Here is a 19,291-nt window from a genome sequence, read left to right on the forward strand (position 1 = left end):
TTCGTGGCATTTGCGGCAAGATTGTGCTGGTGCAATAATAGTACAAAATAATTGTTCCAGAACTCTTTGCGTCGTTCTCGGAGGCGTGGTGACAGTGACACCAGGTAGTGTTCTTTCTTGGTGGTGGGTTGCATGGTGGGTGACATTGTTCTGTAAGCGGGAGCATTTTCTTCGTATCTCCCGGTAGCCTTGTAGTGTTAGCTACTGATCTGAGACTTTTGACTCAGTTTGTGGCCTGCTTGTGGGAGCACTCTCCTTTCGTCGATCTCAAATTGTACCCCTCCTTGGATGGTACAGTGGGGTCAGGAGACTCTGCCAATTCAAGTGTCTCTGTTTTTGGGTAACAACTCATGGCTGGTCGGTCTTTGGTCAGGAGCTCTTCTTGGCTGTTCACTTCTCCGGGGGCCGTCAGTGTTGGAGGTATCTTCTTGCAGTGGTATGCATGCACCCAGTTCTTTCCTTCCACTCGAAGGGCAGTTCGGGTGGTAATCAGGACCTGCCAGGGGCCAGTCCACCTGGGTTCTAGACTCTTCGACCTCTAGAGATTTCGAGTCAGCACGAAGTCCCCAGGCTGGATATCATGTGCTGGGCCCCTGGACACATCTGGAATGGCATGCAGCACCTGTTGGTGGATAAGAGTTAAATTGTTCGTCAATTTGTACAAGTAATCAGACATTAGTATGTCCGGGACCTTGTGGATGGAAGTTGGCTTTGGTGCCGCCCAAATGTTCATGGGCCTGCCAAAGACCACTTCATAGGGGGTCAGTCGGTGTTTGGTTGGGGTGGAGCGCATTGACAGCAATGCCAGTGGGAGGGCGTCAGGCCATTTCAACCCAGGTGTGGCAACTATTTTTGCTAGCTTCAGTTTTAGTGTGGCGTTGTGTCTCTCTACCAGGCCCGCTGATTGGGGGTGGAAAACCTCTTCAATATGTTTTGTATAACTTCTGCTACGAAGTGGGGGCCATTGTCACTCCATAAAATTCTGCAAAGGCCATATCGGGGGAAGAATTCTTTTAGTAACTCCTTCGCTGTGGCTAAGGCGGTGTTGTCGCTGATGGGGTAAGCCTCCACCCATTTACTAAAAGCGCACACGATCACCAGTATGTATTTAAGCACGCGGCACCTTCTAGCTGGATGTAGTCCATTTGGAGGACTTCAAAGGGATGGTCGGGGACTCCAAACCCTCCCCGCGGTACTACGGTTTCCTTCCCTGGGTTGTGTTGCAGACATACTATGCATTGCTGTACTAGGTATTTTGCTGATTCTGCTATCTTGCTGTTATGCCATACTCTGGTGATCAGTTCGGTCATGGGGGCAGATCCTATGTGTGCTGGTAAATGTGCCATGGTCAATATAGGGATCAGATAGGCATTTGGTAGCAGCCATCTGTCCCCGTCTTTTGTCCTCCAGCAGCCTTCCTCGTCTTTTAGTCCCACCCGAGCCCATTCAGTCAGTTCGTCCTGTGTGCCTGTCGTTTGTATGTCCCTTACAGTCGTTCTAGCATCAGTCCATTGTTCTGCTTGTGACCTGGTAACGTACATCTGTGTCGTGGTTCTGTCCTGGGCTGTGGTTCGGGCAGTAATGTCAGCTAGTGTGTTTCCCTGGCCAATAAGATCGGTCACTTTCTTGTGAGCCTGGCACTTAATTACTACCAACTGCTTGGGGAGGAGGACTGCTTCCGTTAATGCTGAGAGTAGATCTTCATGTAGGATGGGTGTGCCGAGCGATGTCAGGAACCCTCTTTCCCTCTAAAGGAGCCCAAAATGATGAACCACCCCAAAGGCGTACTGGCTATCAGTGTATATATTGACTGTCGTTCTAGCCGCTAAAATACATGCTTGTGATAGGGCAATGAGCTCAGCTGCTTGGGCGGATCGTTGGGCAATGCGGGCTGTCTCTAGGATGGCTCGGGCTGTGGTTACGGCATATGTTGCTGAGGTGGTCCCATCGGGAAGTTTGAGGCACGAGCCGTCTACCCATAGTTCCCCGTCTGGTTCTGGGAAGGCAGTGTCTCGGAGATCTACTCTACTCTTCGTCTGTTCGTCAGTGAGGGTTACGCAATCGTGCTGTGGAGTCACACCAGGGTCAGTCTCGGGTAGGGGTAACAATGTGGCAGGATTGAGAGTGGTGCATAATTTCAGCGTGATGTGTGGTGCTAGCAAGGTTAGCTTGTAGCCTGTCAGTCGTGCGCTAGTCAGATGTTGGGTCTTGGTCTGGTTCAGTAGTGTGTCGACTGCGTGGGGTACTAACACTGTGATGGGATTGAAGAGCACTATTCCCTCACTCTGGCGTATGAATACGGCTGCGGACGCCGCAGCGCGCAAGCATGCTGGCAGCGCTCTAGCTACTGGGTCGAGGGTGGCAGAGAAGTATGCGCATGGGCAATGTTTGTGACCAATCGACTGTGTTAAGACAGACGATGCACATCCCTCCCTTTCATGTGTGTAGAGGAAGAATGGTTTGGAGTAGTCTGGGGTTCCAAGAACAGGTGCCGAACAAAGGGCATCTCGCAATTCTCTGAATGCGGACTGGCATTCGGGTGTCCAGGGGAAAGGTGAGGGGGTGTCTTTGGCTAGGAGGGAGAGGAGGGGTTTCACAGTGAGACTAAAGTTTGGTAACCACTGTCGGCAGAATGAGGTGAGGTCTATCAGAGAGCAGACTTGTTTCTAATTCTTGGGAATGGGAGTGTCTAGAATTGTCTGGATTCTATCGGGTGTGAGTCTTCTTCCTTCTTGCGATAATAGGTGACCTAAATAGGTCACTTGTGGCTGGCAGAACTGTAATTTATTTCGAGCAACTTTGTGGCCGTTGTCTGCAAGGAAGTGTAGAAGTTGGATGGTGGCTGTGACAGCTAGTGGGGTGGTGTCTGCTGCTAGAAGGATATCGTCCACATACTGTATCAACACCACTCCGTCCGGTAATTGAACAGCATCTAACTGTCTCCTGAGCGCCTGGCTATAGATGCTCGGGCTCTCTGTGTACCCCTGGGGTGCTCGACAAAATCTATATGAGCGGGATCTTAGAGTGAATCCGAAAAGATAGCCACTGTCTGGGTGAATGGGTATGGAGAAGAAGGCATTTTTTAGATCAATAACGGTGAAAGTGGTAGCAGTTGATGGAATTAGGGTCAGGATGGTGGTGATGTCAGAAACTACCGGGTACTGTGGTACTACTATTTTGTTTATTTCCTGCAGGTCGATGATGAAGCGGTAGGCTTTTCCATCTCTCTCTCCCTATCTCTTTATGATCGGTAAAATAGGACTATTACAAACATTGCACACTACCTCTTCTACCACTCTTGCCTCTACTAGTGACTGTATGGTTTCGGTCAAGGCTTTCTCGTCCTCTGGCGATATCTTATACTGGGGTATTTTCTGTAAGGTTGCGACTTGTCTTATTGTCACGTGTACTGGGTCAATCATCATTCGTCCTACGTCTGAATCAGCCCTAGCCCACAGATGCAAGGGTAAAGTGTCTAGTAGGGATATGTCTGTCTCAGAAATGGGATACATGTGTTGGGATGGATTATCTCTCGGGTGTTGGTGATTGTCATATAAGATATATACCCAGGTGCTCTGACCCCCTCTCGTTGATTAACCACCTGATCTGTTTCTTTGATTCAAGCGCCCGGCCTTAAATCAATCGACACTATCATTCCCACAATGCAATAATATAAACTCATTTGACATCGCAATGCACGTTTTGACAATGAAAATAGTTATTAGTATCAATTTGTAGGATGAACCGCTGTAAATAATTATAATAGCCTAGTACATCACTGCTGTAGATCACGCTGCTGAGCAAAATGTGCTTTTCTGAATTTCTTGTCCTCTTCTTGAAAACATTACTAGGATGTGGTGTTCCGCCGTGCTCGGGATCAGGGGGTTCATCAAACCAATGTCGACGAGGGAGGGGTCAGAGCACCTGGGTAGGGTTACATCGGAAGGTAGAAAGAGATGAGTGACACTTCGTAAAACTCCAGGAAGATGGATTGAATGTGGCAGGTACGTGAGGAAATGTGCATCGCAGTCATGTGTTAGGAACAGTGACAGTGGGGAAATCGGGCGCATTTAACAAGTTTAGTTATAAAGTGATAAAACCAGTGTCCAGGTTATTGAACAGCCAGTAGTTGTCAGTGGTGGCACGGAGGTGCGTAATGTATGGAGTAGATTCAGAATGTGAGAATGAGACCAAGAAGAGTGGGGGGAGTGAGTGCGCTCGAGAAGGGGAATTGAACTGGGAGTATATCTGGGGTGAACAGCCAGGTTTGAGAGGTTCAGCGCGTCCGTTTAAAGAGGGAGAAGGAGGCGTTCAGAGTGAAGTTACATTTGAAAGGGAACCATCGGTAGAGGAACAGGTTTGTTTTACAAATGATTGAGGGAAAAGAGTGTTTTGTGGTAGAGGAGGTTGCTGGATTTGATAACGAGTTACACACTAGATGGAATGTGGTAATTATGAGGTGGGGTGAAACTAATTATAAGTTGATTAAACATTTTTTGCACACTGTATTGAGCATATACAGTGGTTGAACAACGAATGTTTTTTATCTGTTTTTTGTAGTGACCCCTGACGAAGGGCCCCAGTGGCCCGAAATTCATTGGGTTTTTAATAAATGCTGCCTTTGGATGAACAACTGCGTCTGTACGGGTTTTTGAAAAGAGGTCGTATGGACACCTCAATAACGTGAGAAACCTGGATAAATGGCATGACTCCGTGCGCGTGGATCAAACTGGATGAACATGATCAAATGGAATAAGTGAATGATTACATGGTATAAACGTTGACCAACAGGGTTTAAATGACAAAGTTACAAAGTAGCTGCACACTGTGCCTTTGGGTGGGGGCGCAATGCCGCCCCAAAATGCTGCTATTCGAATCTCAAGTGCCGTCTGGGCAAGGCACTTTTCCGGGGAGCACGCACGAGTACAGTATCTGGATTAACATTGGCTGATAATCAAAATTAAAGGTGTGCATTCCCTATCTCTAAAAAATGCAATGAAATCCTGGCATGCGAAAGTTTCCGATCTGCCCGGGGGAGGGGGCCTCGCATCCTTCCCGCTGCCCATGGGCCTGCACCTCGGGAGGCAATCACAATCCGGGAGAAGAAAGAAGATGGGGAATCCATCCATCCCAGCTCACGAGGCACACACCAGTGAGGCAGGAGCTCTCAAGAAAAAGAGCCGGGCAATGAGACGCATGGGTGATGGAAAAAGGGGGGGCGCACCCGGGGGAAGGAAGGAGGCGCCGAGTCCAAAATCAAGAAGAGACGAGTGTTGTGGACAATATCCGAGCGCGAAAAGGCGAAGCCATAGAGGGAAGAAACATGTTCGGATCAGCCCAGTGAAGACACAAACACGAGACAAAGAGACGAGCGTGAGCCCCACACTTACCGTGCCAGAGGCCACAAGCAAGAAGGGATGGGTGGTCTCTCTGCAAACACGCGGAGCTCTCTCTCCCTCTCTCTCCCTCTCTCTCCGGCTCTCCTCTCCTCTCCTCTCCTCCTGCTCTCCTCTCCTCTCCTCTGCTCTCTCTCCTCTGCTCTCCTCACTCCACTCCTCTGCTCTGCTCTGCTCTGCTCGCTGCTCTGCTCTCTCCTCTGCTCTCTCCTCTGCTCTCTCCTCTGCTCTCTCCTCTGCTCTCTCTTCTGCTCTCCGCTGCTCTCTCCTCTCTGCTCTCCTCTCCTCTCCTCTCCTCTCCTCTACTCTGCTCTCCTCCTGCTCTCCTCTGCTATCCTCTGCTCTCCTCTGCTCGAATGTCTGACAAAATATCGATAACACAAATATCGATTTACAAAAATATCGGAACACAAATATCGAAGTCAAAAATATAGGAATCCTATCCCTAACAAGGTAAGTACAAATATATCGAAAAAAATATATAGAATGACAAAAATATCGTTTTTTGTAAAATATATATTTTTTTTATTAAATAAAAATCTAACATTAACAAAATAATACTTATAAATGTAATAAACATATTTAAAAATGTACTATAATATTTCAAATTAATACATGATGTAATACAAATTAATATTAATAAATATATAATACATAATATATTTTTCATTAATATTAACTCTAAATTAATTATTTTCATAACTTATAAAAAAATTAAAATATAATAAATTACTAATACATTTATATACATAAAATAATCACATAAATAACAATTAATAACAACATGATACTAATAAAAAAACTAAATACATTTTAGATGGTGTATGAGTAAAAATTACTTTTCCCACTCCAGAGAGTGCAACAGTAGGGAAAGTGTTGGATAGCGTTGGGGTAACAAATACTATTCCAACTCCAGAGAGTGCAACAGTAGGGAAAGTGTTGGATAGCGTAGGGGTAACAATTACTATTCCCACTCCAGAGAGTGCAACAGTAGGGAAAGTGTTGGATAGCGTAGGGGTAACAATTACTATTCCCACTCCAGAGAGTGCAACAGTAGGGAAAGTGTTGGATAGCGTAGGGGTAACACTTACTATTCCAACCCCAGAGAGTGCAACAGTAGGGAAAGTGTTGGATAGCGTAGGGGTAACAATTACTATTCCAACTCCAGAGATTGCAACAGTAGTGAAAGTGTTGGATAGCGTAGGATTAAAAATTACTATTCCAACTCCAGAGAGTGCAACAGTAGGGAAAGTGTTGGATAGCGTAGGGGTAACAATTACTATTCCAACTCCAGAGAGTGCAACAGTAGGGAAAGTGTTGGACAGCGTAGGGGTAACAATTACTATTCCCACTCCAGAGAGTGCAACAGTAGGGAAAGTGTTGGATAGCGTAGGGGTAACAATTACTATTCCAACCCCAGAGAGTGCAACAGTAGGGAAAGTGTTGGATAGCGTAGGGGTAACAATTACTATTCCAACTCCAGAGAGTGCAACAGTAGGGAAAGTGTCAGATAGCATCGGGGTAACAATTACTATTCCAACTCCAGAGAGTGCAACAGTAGGGAAAGTGTTGGATAGCGTAGGGGTAACAAATACTATTCCAACTCCATAGAGTGCAACAGTAGGGAAAGTGTTGGATCGCGTAGGGGTAACAATTACTATTCCAACTCCAGAGAGTGCAACAGTAGGGAAAGTGTTGGATAGCGTAGGGGTAACAATTACTATTCCAATTCCAGAGAGTGCAACAGTAGGGAAAGTGTTGGATAGCGTAGGGGTAACAATTACTATTCCAACTCCAGAGAGTGCAACAGTAGGGAAAGTGTTGGATAGCGTAGGATTAAAAATTACAATCCCAACTCCAGAGAGTGCAACAGTAGGGAAAGTGTTGGATAGCGTAGGGGTAACAATTACTATTCCAACTCCAGAGAGTGCAACAGTAGGGAAAGTGTTGGATCGCGTAGGGGTAACAATTACTATTCCAACTCCAGAGAGTGCAACAGTAGGGAAAGTGTTGGATAACGTAGGGGTAAAAATTACTATTCCCACTCCAGAGAGTGCAACAGTAGGGAAAGTGTTGGATAGCGTAGGGGTTGAAATAACATACTTATAAAAAATAATTCATTATTACTTAATTACATTAAAATTACTTCCCACCATATTCCCCTATAAACACACAACCCGCAACAGAACACATTTATCAATTAATGAATTATTTAAAATTAATTACCAAATAATTATAATTATTTACCAATTAATAACAATTAATGTATGCTTCCTACTAATTAATAATTAATTCTACATAATAAAGTTACTTCCCACCCTATTCCCCTATAAACCCATTACCCGCTACAGAACATAGTTATCAATTAATCAATTAATTAAAATTAAATAAAAAGAATTCTCAATTAATTAATTAATATTTCCTACTAATTAATAATTAATTTAACATAATTAAATTACTTCCCACCCTATTCCCCTATAAACCCATAACCCGCTACAGAACATATTTATCAATTAATCAATTAATTAATATTAATTACAAATTATTCTCAATTAATTAATTAATAATTCCTACTAATTCATAATTAATTTAACATAATTAAATTACTTCCCACCCTATTCCCCTATAAACCCATAACCCGCTACAGAACATATTTATCAATTATTCAATTAATAATAATTATTTAAAAATTATTCTCAATTAATTAATTTATAATTCCTACTAATTAATAATTAATTTAACATAATTAAATTACTTCCCACCCTATTCCCCTATAAACCCATAACCCGCTACAGAACATATTTATCAATTAATTAATTAATTAAAATTAATTAAAAAGAATTCTCAATTAATTAATAATTCCTACTAATTAATAATTAATTTAACATAATTAAATTACTTCCCACCCTATTCCCCTATAAACCCATAACCCGCTACAGAACATATTTATCAATTAATCAATTAATTAATATTAATTACAAATAATTCTCAATTAATTAATTTATAATTCCTACTAATTAATAATTAATTTAAAATAATTAAATTACTTCCCACCCTATTCCCCTATAAACCCACAACCCGCTACAGTACTAAAAGACAACATTTAATTAAATTACATTAAAAATAAATTATTAAACATAATAAATACAATATAATATACACAACATTTATTTTAAAATCGATATTAGTAACATCGAAATTATTTACTTCGATATTACTGACATCGATATTTAAAACTTCGATATTACTAATATCGATATTAAGAGTGTCGATATTACTTACCTTCCATATTATGTCCCTTCGATATTTAAACTTCGATATAATTGTATATCGAAATTTAAAACTCGATATTTTGTCTGTGTACCCCTCTGCTCTGCTCTGCTCTCCTCTTCTCTCCTCTCCTCTCCTCTCCTCTCCTCTCCTCTCCTCTCCTCTCCTCTCCTCTCCTCTCCTCTCTCTGCTTTCTCTCCTCTCCTCTGCTCTCCTCCTGCTCTCCTCTGCTCTCCTCTGATCTGCTCTGCTCTGCTCTCCTCTTCTCTCCTTTCCTCTCCTCTCCTCTCCTCTTGTCGTGTATTTCTATAGGTTCTGAATCGATCCCCCTATTCCTGACCATATTCTGGTTAACCTACCTAGCTAGTTAACTAACAGTCAGCCCATGAGGCAAGAAATCCCCCATGATGCAGATACCGTTATCTGACGCAGTCACACTACGGCACAGGAACGTGTTATCTGATTAGGTCATAACGCTTGAGATCTAATTAGACAAGCGACATTCCTCCAGCCCCTGATAAGGCATACGACGTTCTCATAACAAATCAAACCTATGACAACCTGGATAATCCGTGCGGCCATTGTTTTGATTTCACAGAGAACTTTAGTAAAGAATGTGCTAACGAGCAAGTCGTATGACATCTTTATTGACGTACCTATGTCCATCCTTACGTCAATCCCGGCACCTTTAAGGTATAAATATTGCCGACCTTGCCCTATGCAAACACACGCGTGGTGACAAGACGGAGCAGCCATACTTGCCGAAGCCGAGAGCAGAAGCAGACCCCGCAGGCAACAGCCCCGCCTTCCTGACGCGCTGAGAGACGCGCTGCTATCTCAAGCCGAGAGACCCAGCACCGGCGCTTCTGGGCAGCCCTCGCAGGCAGCCTGGAATATCGAGAGCAGAGAAAGAGATACCATTCCTCATTCATCCTAAATTCCAGGTACAGAACTGAATAACCCCTCCTAGAGAATTCTTTAGTTATTCACTTGGCAAAAACAAACTTAACTTAAACTGTAACTTTCTATTCCCACCCACGTATTAGACTTAGGTCAGGTACACGGGGTAGGCGTATTTAGAAACACCAGTTGAGTACGTTTAGTCAAATGTATATGTGTATGTAAATATATTTTAATCATTTTAAACATCATATGGCTCAGAAACCATATCAATGTTTTTACAGTATTATTTTATACTATTGCTTTTAATGTATGCACTTTACTTAACTATAAGTATTGCAATAATATCGATCCATTTCTCTTGTACGAGAAAAGAGACTGATCAATAAATAACATCTTTTATTGAACACGCCCGTCTCCTCCTTTTCTCTACATTCTGATGAGACTAAGAATGCACGTACTGACTGAGTAAAATAATTGCCTTGTGCTCACACGACTCTTGAGATTGACTCTTGATTAGGGGAGAGCAAAGTTGTCATGTTCTATGGTTGTCAGAAACTAAATCCCTTCTTGTCTAATCAGGGGAGTTAATCCTTCCTTGAACATTCGAGAAAGTTTCTAGCGAACTCTGAGCTTAGCTGGCAAACCCAAAAATTAAGTCTAGTATCGACAGTAGTAGACCTAGTTAACGTCTGGCCTAGGCCTTTACTGCTGTAGGTACTATTCCAATGCGCAGAGCCTATTGGGAAAATAGGAGCTACACTACATGGCGCCCAACGCGTTTGGAAAGGGCGATAAAACTAACGTAAGACATTTAGAGTAACTCAGTCGTGCTTTCTCACTCAGACCCCTTTTTCCAAATACTCCAAAGACGTCTGGAGTGGGTGAAAGGTTATAATATCCTCCAAAACCTCGCAGGAGGGAACTCCTATGTATGGTTCTTGGTCTAAGTCAACGTTGAAGGATAAACAGTGTTCCAAAATATTGTGCATCTAATCTCTGTTTCCATAAAGAAACCTGATCTGCAAATAAACATAATACCATCCTGTCAGCAAAATGGACAGCGATGAAGAACGAGAGGTTACTAGATTAGCTACTGAAATAGCAGATGCTGATGCTACCATGCAAGCGGCAGACGCGGATATAATACTCATTCCGGTCGCCAAAAGGAGATCTATAACCTTAAAACTTATAGAAAATGGACTGACACCTAGAGGTGGCACAGTCATATTCGTAATCGAGGCACACGAATATCGGCAGACAGAGGTATACTATACATGGATACATTTTCCAGCAGCTAATACTATAACAAAGTACTTCCACTATTACAAAGTAGAGGAACCTCCTAATGAGTACACTCCTTTCGAGGAGGTGGAAGTACCACTCAAATTCCAAGAGCATTTGCTCTTATTTGATGGCGCCCTAAAACATAATAATCACATTACAAGGCTCGGTCCTTTAGGAAGACCAGGAGCAACGTGGCCGGTCTTAGCCGGATACACACCATATCCAGACATCGAAAGAATGCCTGCAGCAGAGCTGTTAATACAGCTAAAACAACTACTAAAAATTCACAGACAATTAGTTCAGTATGTAATGCGGACTTCAACAATTCAGCCAGCGATTAAACTTCCACAGCTGACCCCTCACCAGGGGAACACAAATAAAATTACACCACAGAACATCCAATCCTGCCTAGGTAAAGTTCCAGCTAAACGGGAACAAATACCATTCTGGTTGGCACAGAAAATTACCCAAATAGAGGCGGTGTTTCCTGACACCACCCCATTAGAAAAACACAGGATTCTGACTATATGTCTCCCAATGGGAATCGCACCACACATTGAGGACTGTGACACTTGGGGTACAGTCTTTGCTTCCATCTACACAAAAACGCACGGTGTTCCATCCATTTCGGTAATACCAGATGTGCTAAAACAAATTCAAGATGAATAGGGTCCAGAACCTGCTTTAACTCTTGGTATGAAATTACTAAAAGACTTCAAGCAGGTCTCGGCTATATTACTAGCCAACATAAAGGGTGAAGCAGCAAACGTGGCGATCCGCCAGAGGTTAAAAGAGACAGATATAGCAGACCAACCAGCTGAAATTGCCAGAATCATAGAAAAATCCTATGAAGAACTAGGCAGAGATAGTCTAGGTGGAATACCAGTAAAACCGCAACTGACTACAAGTCCAGAAAAAATGTTTTTTAATAATAATAATAATTCACCAAAAAAGAACTGGGATGGGAACAAACAATCCAATCCTAAAGAAAAGAAATTCCAGTCCAGAGGAAGGTCTCCTAGGCGAAGAGAGAAATCTCCAAACCCGAGACAAAGGTCACCTCAGAGTGAACCCTCTGGGAATAGATATAACCTTAGAAATAGGGATAATATTAAAAAACCTGATAGATATCAAGACATTGATACACGTCCCTCTCAATCTTTTCAGAATTCCTCGCAGAAATCGGAAAGAAGAGGACGATCAGAAGAGCACGCCAAGTCCAAAGACAAGGAACCTGCTCAACTGAAAAAGAAATCACAATTTCCAAAAAAGAAGGTAGCCAGTATCAAGGTAGTTAACAATGCCGAGAATACTGAGGACACAACTGAAAAACGGAGAGTGGGCTCAGACAATGCTAGACAGCGCAGCAGAGGTGAGCATAGCTCGCAAAGTCCTTATGGATCATCTGGAGACAGTGGACACGAATGAATACCTTCAAGTGGAAACTGCAGATACCAGAGTTAGCAAGCCCCACAAAATATACGAGATAACATTACGTATAGAGGGAGATAAGACTAGGAAAATAAGGGGACTATTTTGGGATAACCTCTCAAAGGGTTATGACATACTTCTAGCTGAAAAAGACTGGCCACCAGAGTTTGTCAGGGAGTGCCCTCATGGCGAAGAAGTAATTATGCCTGCCTTCTCGAATCAAATCCTGATTCATAAAAAATACACACTTGCTAGAAAGTGGGCAGTGGCCTTAGCACCTGCTTTATATAAAAATCATGTAGGATGGGATGAGGATTCTCCTCCTCACAAAATCCAGTTAAAATCACAACCAATTGCACAAAGGCAGTACCCAATTAAGCAAGAAGCTAAAAAACAAGTAAATGAAATACTAGATCAGCTAGAATACCAGGGGGTGATTGAAACTTGCACCTCACAAATGAACAATCCTTTGTTTCCGGTCTCCAAACCAGACAATTCATACCGTCTAGTTTTGGATTACCGACACCTTAACACATGTTGCAAAACTTTTGCAGTGCAAAACTCACACAGTGCTGCACTAATGAATAACATAGTGCGCAAAAAATACAAAACTACCTTGGACATCTCCAACGGATTCTTTTGTCAAAACATAGCACCAGAGAGCAGATATTTAACAGCTTTCTCAGTAAATGGCACTCAAAAACAATTCTGTCGGTTAGCCCAGGGGTACAAGAATAGCCCGGGGGTATTCTCAGCGAGAGTAACAGAATTACTACAACAATATGATGATGAAGCATTATCTTATGTCGATGACATTTACTTAACAGATGATGACTTGGAAACTCACTTGAAAAGAGTGAACACCATAATACTTGGTTTCGCTGCAGAGGGTTACAAATTCAACTTCAAAAAATCCAGAATTGCCCATCTGACAGTCCTATTCTTAGGATATGAGTTATCAAGTGAAGGTAAAAGCCTGGCAGACAATTTCCTAGAGAAATGTGCCGTAATCCAAGCTCCTAAAACACTAAAAAACCTACAGTCAATTCTAGGCTTCCTAAATTTCGGAAGAACTTACATTGCAAATTACGCAGAAAGGGTCAAACCCCTTTACGATCTAATTAAACCAGACTTTAAAAGATCCAGTTGGACTCAAACACACACAGAAATTTTGAGATCCTTACAAACAGACATGCTAATTAAAACAAAATTAGAAACCCGTGATAATACACGCAACCTTGTGATCCGAGTCATCCCAGGGAGATGCGGATTCACATACCTGACCTCTAATGAGGGAGAAAAGGTACCAATTGCATTCAGATCACACTTGTACACAAAAGCTGAACAGAGATTCAGCAACAAAGGAAAAATTGTTCAAGCAGTTCAAACCGCAATAGCTAGAGAAAAAGACATAGCTGACGGTAGACATATCACAGTCAGAACAGCTGAATCAGCCTTTGAAGCATTAACAACACCGTGTAATTTACCAACAACAACATTGGATCCAGAATGGTTACAATGGGTAAATTCAATCACAACGGACAAAGTATACTACTTCTTTGATCCAGAACTAGAAGAATTAAAAAATCTAAAATATGAAAAAACGTATCCTCTGCCAATCGACATTCTGCCTCTACGACATTACGCCTGTGTAATCTATACAGACGGACATGCTCAACCCTCCGTTTGGGGAGAACATGCATACAATCCCACATGTGAGATCACAAAAGAAGTGTGGCGCGGAGGTAAACTAAGACCTCTATTAACAAAATCACACTCAGTAGAAACAAATTCAGAAATGCAAACTGAAATAATAGCTTTGAAAATGGCGCTAGATAATGCGGATCGCGAATTCCCGACACTTATAGTGTCAGATTCATATTTCTGCGTCAAAGCATATAACAAGGATTTGCAGACATGGATTCAGAACGGTTACAAAGATGACACAGATGCACCAATAAAGCAGAGATTTCTCTGGGAACAAGTAGCTCTTTTGAAAAAAGAACTACCAAAGACTCACGTGACTCACTCACTGAGTCATCAGCATGATGGCGTTCACGTTGTGGGGAATTCATTGGCTGAAACAGCCGCAGCGGCAGCCAGTAAACCGGCTCCCGTAGATCGAAAAAAGCGTACATTAAAATACATTGACGGTGAAACATTGCTGGCGGTGAAAACGTCATCAAAAGGCGACTGCTCAGCGTTACCGATCAACTACCCACTCAATTATACATACATAATCGATGCAAACTCCGTCCCTTTTGCTCGAATCCCTGGAGTGGGGGATAGAGTGATTCCAAACATGGACAGGAGACACTTGTTAATCGCAGACGCACACATGGGCGAGGGTCTCAGACACCTTAAATTAAAAGATTCTCTGGAAGAATTACAATCACGGTACTGGTGGCCAGGCATGAGCCTGCACTACACCTTGTTTGTAAAAAACTGCCCAAACTGCAACAGAGATCGCAGTGGGGAGAGAAGCAGTTTAATACCTCGTCGTATCAAGGCAGATAATATTACCAACAAAAAGAATGGCTTGCGATTAACATACACAGGCTAGTTCCACTTATAATGTAGATCCACAGCACTCGGCTGACGTCCGGACTGTTATACAAGATTTGCGAGTCTAAATGGCATGTAAGCTAAGAGCATGCTACGTTCGACCATTTTTTTTTTCACTCAGGCAATCCAGCCTGGGGGGGGAAAGAATGGCCAAATGAGCACAGCCCAGCGGGAATCTTCTCACTTCCTTCCTGAGGGTATGGGATGGTGTAAAGAAAAAACCAAGGCAGAAAGCAATCTATAATGGAAAGGACATTAGGTTCGGGAGCTGGGTGGGTCAAACATCTAATAAGTGTCCAACGTAGTCTAAATAACTTGCCAAGAAATTCTCTGAAGGGATTCAGTCCGTACGAATTATTATTCGGAACTAGGATGTTGATCTCTGACCTTGATAGTCAGACTACAGTGGTAACAGAAAAAAGCTTTGATGTCAAAGACCGTTTGGCTATTTTGCAGGACTTAAACAAAACAAGAAAAGACCTGAGCAACATACAGTTGAAACAACAGCCAACAACCACTGAAGAATCACCACCTGTCCCAGCAAGACCTGTCTGGATTCCAAAAGTCGGGGATCTAGTCAGGGAGAAGATCGCGGTAAAGAAGGAATTTGGGCCTTCTTACAGAAAAGCAGTTCCTGTCTTGTCTGTCAACGGGACAAGATCAGTTGTACTACCGCCACTTGCTGGAAAAAAGGAGAACCAAGTTGTATCCATCGACCTGGTAAAACCACAACATGTGGCCAATAACAAACAGTAGGCCAAGTGGACTCCCAATAAGTAGCAGAACACCAAGGTTTGCTACCAGTACAGAGGTCCTAACAAAGAGGCTCATCACATTCGAAACGCCTACAGAAGAACAACAAGGACTATGCAACAATGCAATAGAACTTAGACCTCTGAAAACCCAAATAAAGACATTTAGCAGAGACACACCAATCTATACTGAAGTACCAAGTGAAAATGCAAAAAACAAAAATCCTGAACCAATTGGAACAATTGACAGAACTGCATCCGGTTACTTCATCAACTTCGATGATTCCTCTGAAGGCTTCAGCGAACAAAAGACACAGCCATCATCAAAATCCTTTAAAGACAAAGCGAAGGAACTTTTGAAACAACTAAAAGAAACATATCTGATTTCTCCATGGATTGAATTTTGGGTGGGTTTTGGTGCATTTATCCTCATACTTTGGCTCATCATGGTATTTACTTTGGGACGCTTCATTAAGGCAAAATATGCTAAAATGGACACAGCAAGTCAGAACATCAACTTGGTCCTCAAACCACACACATCTTCACACGTCGAGAAACGAGAACTTTCTTCAGCCAACTTCACAGCAATTCCAATACCTGGTGGGGTAGCCTGGGACAACACTGACTATGAAATTCATGGCCCGGTCGAGATCCTGAAATATCCGCACCAAATTAAGATCTCTTTGAGTGACTTTGCAAAACCAAACTCATTTGCTGATGATTGGGACTTTGAAAGTATAAACAATATGATGTCTGACTTAGTAATGTCTGCTAAATTTACAAAACATGATTATTTGCAAGGTTCTACAAATTATGATAGTATGTATTGCTATAACCACTATGGTAACCATTTCTTGCATAAATCTGCACAACCTAGAAATGTTTTAAATTTTAATCAATGGGAACATTGTGCTACACCTCCAAAAGGGAGCTCTAGAACCGTTTATGACAAATATTCATACTTTCAAGGTTTTAACACTAGTAATGCTGAAACATTTTATTATAAATTGTCAAACAAGACAGGGACCAAAACCATGATAACCAACACAAAATTGATTTATTCTGATTCATTCTTTGAAAAAATGAATACTTTTGGATTCGATTATTGGGACAAAAATGTTGATTTGAAAAGTGTTTGGGGCACAAAAGAATGGCAAGTACAGGGTTTAGAAGCTTTGTTTAGAGCCTGCATGATCCCAGAACAAATGATATTTTTAAATGACACTGTTCAACAAACCACCTGTCTTGGCTTAGCCAAAATCAAAGATTTAAATAACCCGTCTATTCCAAAGCCAACAATGTTTAGCAATAACTCTGATACAGATGAAGAAATAGACATAAACCATATACTTAACCAAAACAGAACACATCCTGATTGGAAACAATGGTTGATCTGGCCCACAGATACAAATAACTGTCAAGATAGATTCCTGAATAAAACACAGGGTTTCAAAATGACCAGGCCAGACCCTAGATATCCCCAAAGACATCACCCAGGGATAATAACAACCTACAGTGTGGGCAAATTATGCCTTCAATGGCTACAAACTTCCACACTGCCTGAAATTAAGCAACACCTAACTTTACTTACTGATGGTGCTGACTTGCGTGATTTCATAATGGGACCACGCAAACAGCGTCAAAAGCGTTTCATAGCAGCCTCTGTATATGCAGCATACAATGAGGCCTGGAAGGTTACTCAAATTGAGACAGCAGAAAGAATACGGGAAATTGACCGTATTAATTTGGAAAAATCACTTTCTGTAGTGGACAATGGGTTAATGACTCTGTCCTCCAGAATTTTTTCATTGGACAGCATTGTGTCTTCAGCAATCGATATATTATCGCAAGACTTACTGTTATTACAACATGGTCAGTCACAATTGCGTTCTATCGTACAGCTTGGCTGGACGTTACAAAATCTGCGTTCAGGCTATGTGCCTTGGCGTTTAATCAACACTACGTCACTATTCCAAATCTTTAACCTTACTGATAGACAAATCGGTATGGCGCAGAAGGGTGCTGATTATACAATCTTGAGCATTGAAAAACTAGAAAGATTACCGTTGACAATGTCAGAACGACCTGTCAGTGAATGGATAATCCACGGAATCATAAATATTCCAATCTCAACCTTCAGGTTTCAATACTGCCAAAAATATATACAGGCTGGCATGTACGAGAAATTGGGAAAGGGGTACCTTAAAACAACTTGGAACCTGCCCTATTCACATGCATGTGTCAGTAACAAAGGACAGAAAGTGTTTCTTAGTGGCAACAATTGTGCTATGTCACTAAGCGGCACGCTTCTGTGTAACGGTATTAGTTTGCACGGAGCCTGTGAAGGGAATTCATACAACCTTTCATGTCACCAGCAAGGCGCACCTGCAACTGAAATAGAACCATTCTTTCAAAGACTCTATAATGGGAGTTACATTCTTATTGTAGACCGCAGATGTTGTAGTCTTATGCCCGGGACTCCTTATCTCGTCACTACGACGGCGAAGGTCAAGTGCTGTGGACGTTCTTTGTTCCCCAGCTCCTTTCCAGACAGGGAGGCAAGGGCATGGCCCAGTTTGAAAATTACTTCTATTCGAATAGACACTTTAAGCAGAATGAAAACAGTGCTTCTTCAGACGCCTACAAGGCTCACGTCATCAAAAGAAACGTATGATCTACAAGTCGCAAGGACGACTGCAGAGATACATACATTATTATCAACCAATTCCCCCGTACATTTCGCGGAAATCCTGAGCGAAATCTTAAATATTTCTGATACCACAGGGGTCTCAAAGGTATTTAAGACAGTATTTTCGATGGCATTAACACCATTCAAAGCCATACTGGGTATTTTTCCAGATTTCGTCCATTCGATTTTTGGCGGACTTCCCCTAATCCTAGGACTAATTGCAGGAATCCTATTCCTAGTCCTTATTTTTCGTTATGGCAACCCATGTCACAGATCAAACTCTCGCGACAATGGAAGATACGATCCTAGCCATTGGATACCGGGACCGGATATCAAAAATCCTGGGACTCTCCCGGCTTAGAGACCTGAACATGACTTGGTTTCTATCATTTCGACCAATGTGGCAAAGGTGTGTTTTACCTGTACTAAGGTGTCTGCTATGCGGAGAAGAATGCGTGTTAGACACCTGTCTGACGCTACAATCGGATGCGCCGGTGGATGCAGATACACTGTTGGTTCCTACCAAGGTTCACGCACTGTGCTGCCCTCAAAGGCTGCCAATTCTGATGACGGCATTCCTGGAATCTTCACCACTGCGATTGAAGAGTAGTGAAGTACGAGATGAAAGCAGCATCGAACAGGTACGACCTTCTGTCAGCAATGCAAATCAGAATGTCAATGCAGACAATCATGCGCATGAATGCATGGCTACCCCTATTTCCGACTTAGTGGAACTTTCCCATGAAGCTGTTGACAGTTTTTTCGAAAGCCTGAATGATATGATGTTCTCTCCGGAACAGAAATAGAGACTTTTGAGTAAACTCGCACACGGCGTTCCCTGATTCCGGCCTTCAACTTAAAAAATAAAGTCACATGAACAATTACAATCCAGTTCACGGACAGCAACTTTTTTCAGCAAGCCCTTAAAATATTTTTCAATATATTTTTCCCCGGGACACTGACCTTCTGCTTAAAGTATGAAACTATTCCTAGAGAACTAA

This window comes from Lissotriton helveticus, chromosome 11, assembly GCF_964261635.1.
Source record: "Lissotriton helveticus chromosome 11, aLisHel1.1, whole genome shotgun sequence".
Lineage (NCBI taxonomy): Eukaryota > Metazoa > Chordata > Amphibia > Caudata > Salamandridae > Lissotriton > Lissotriton helveticus.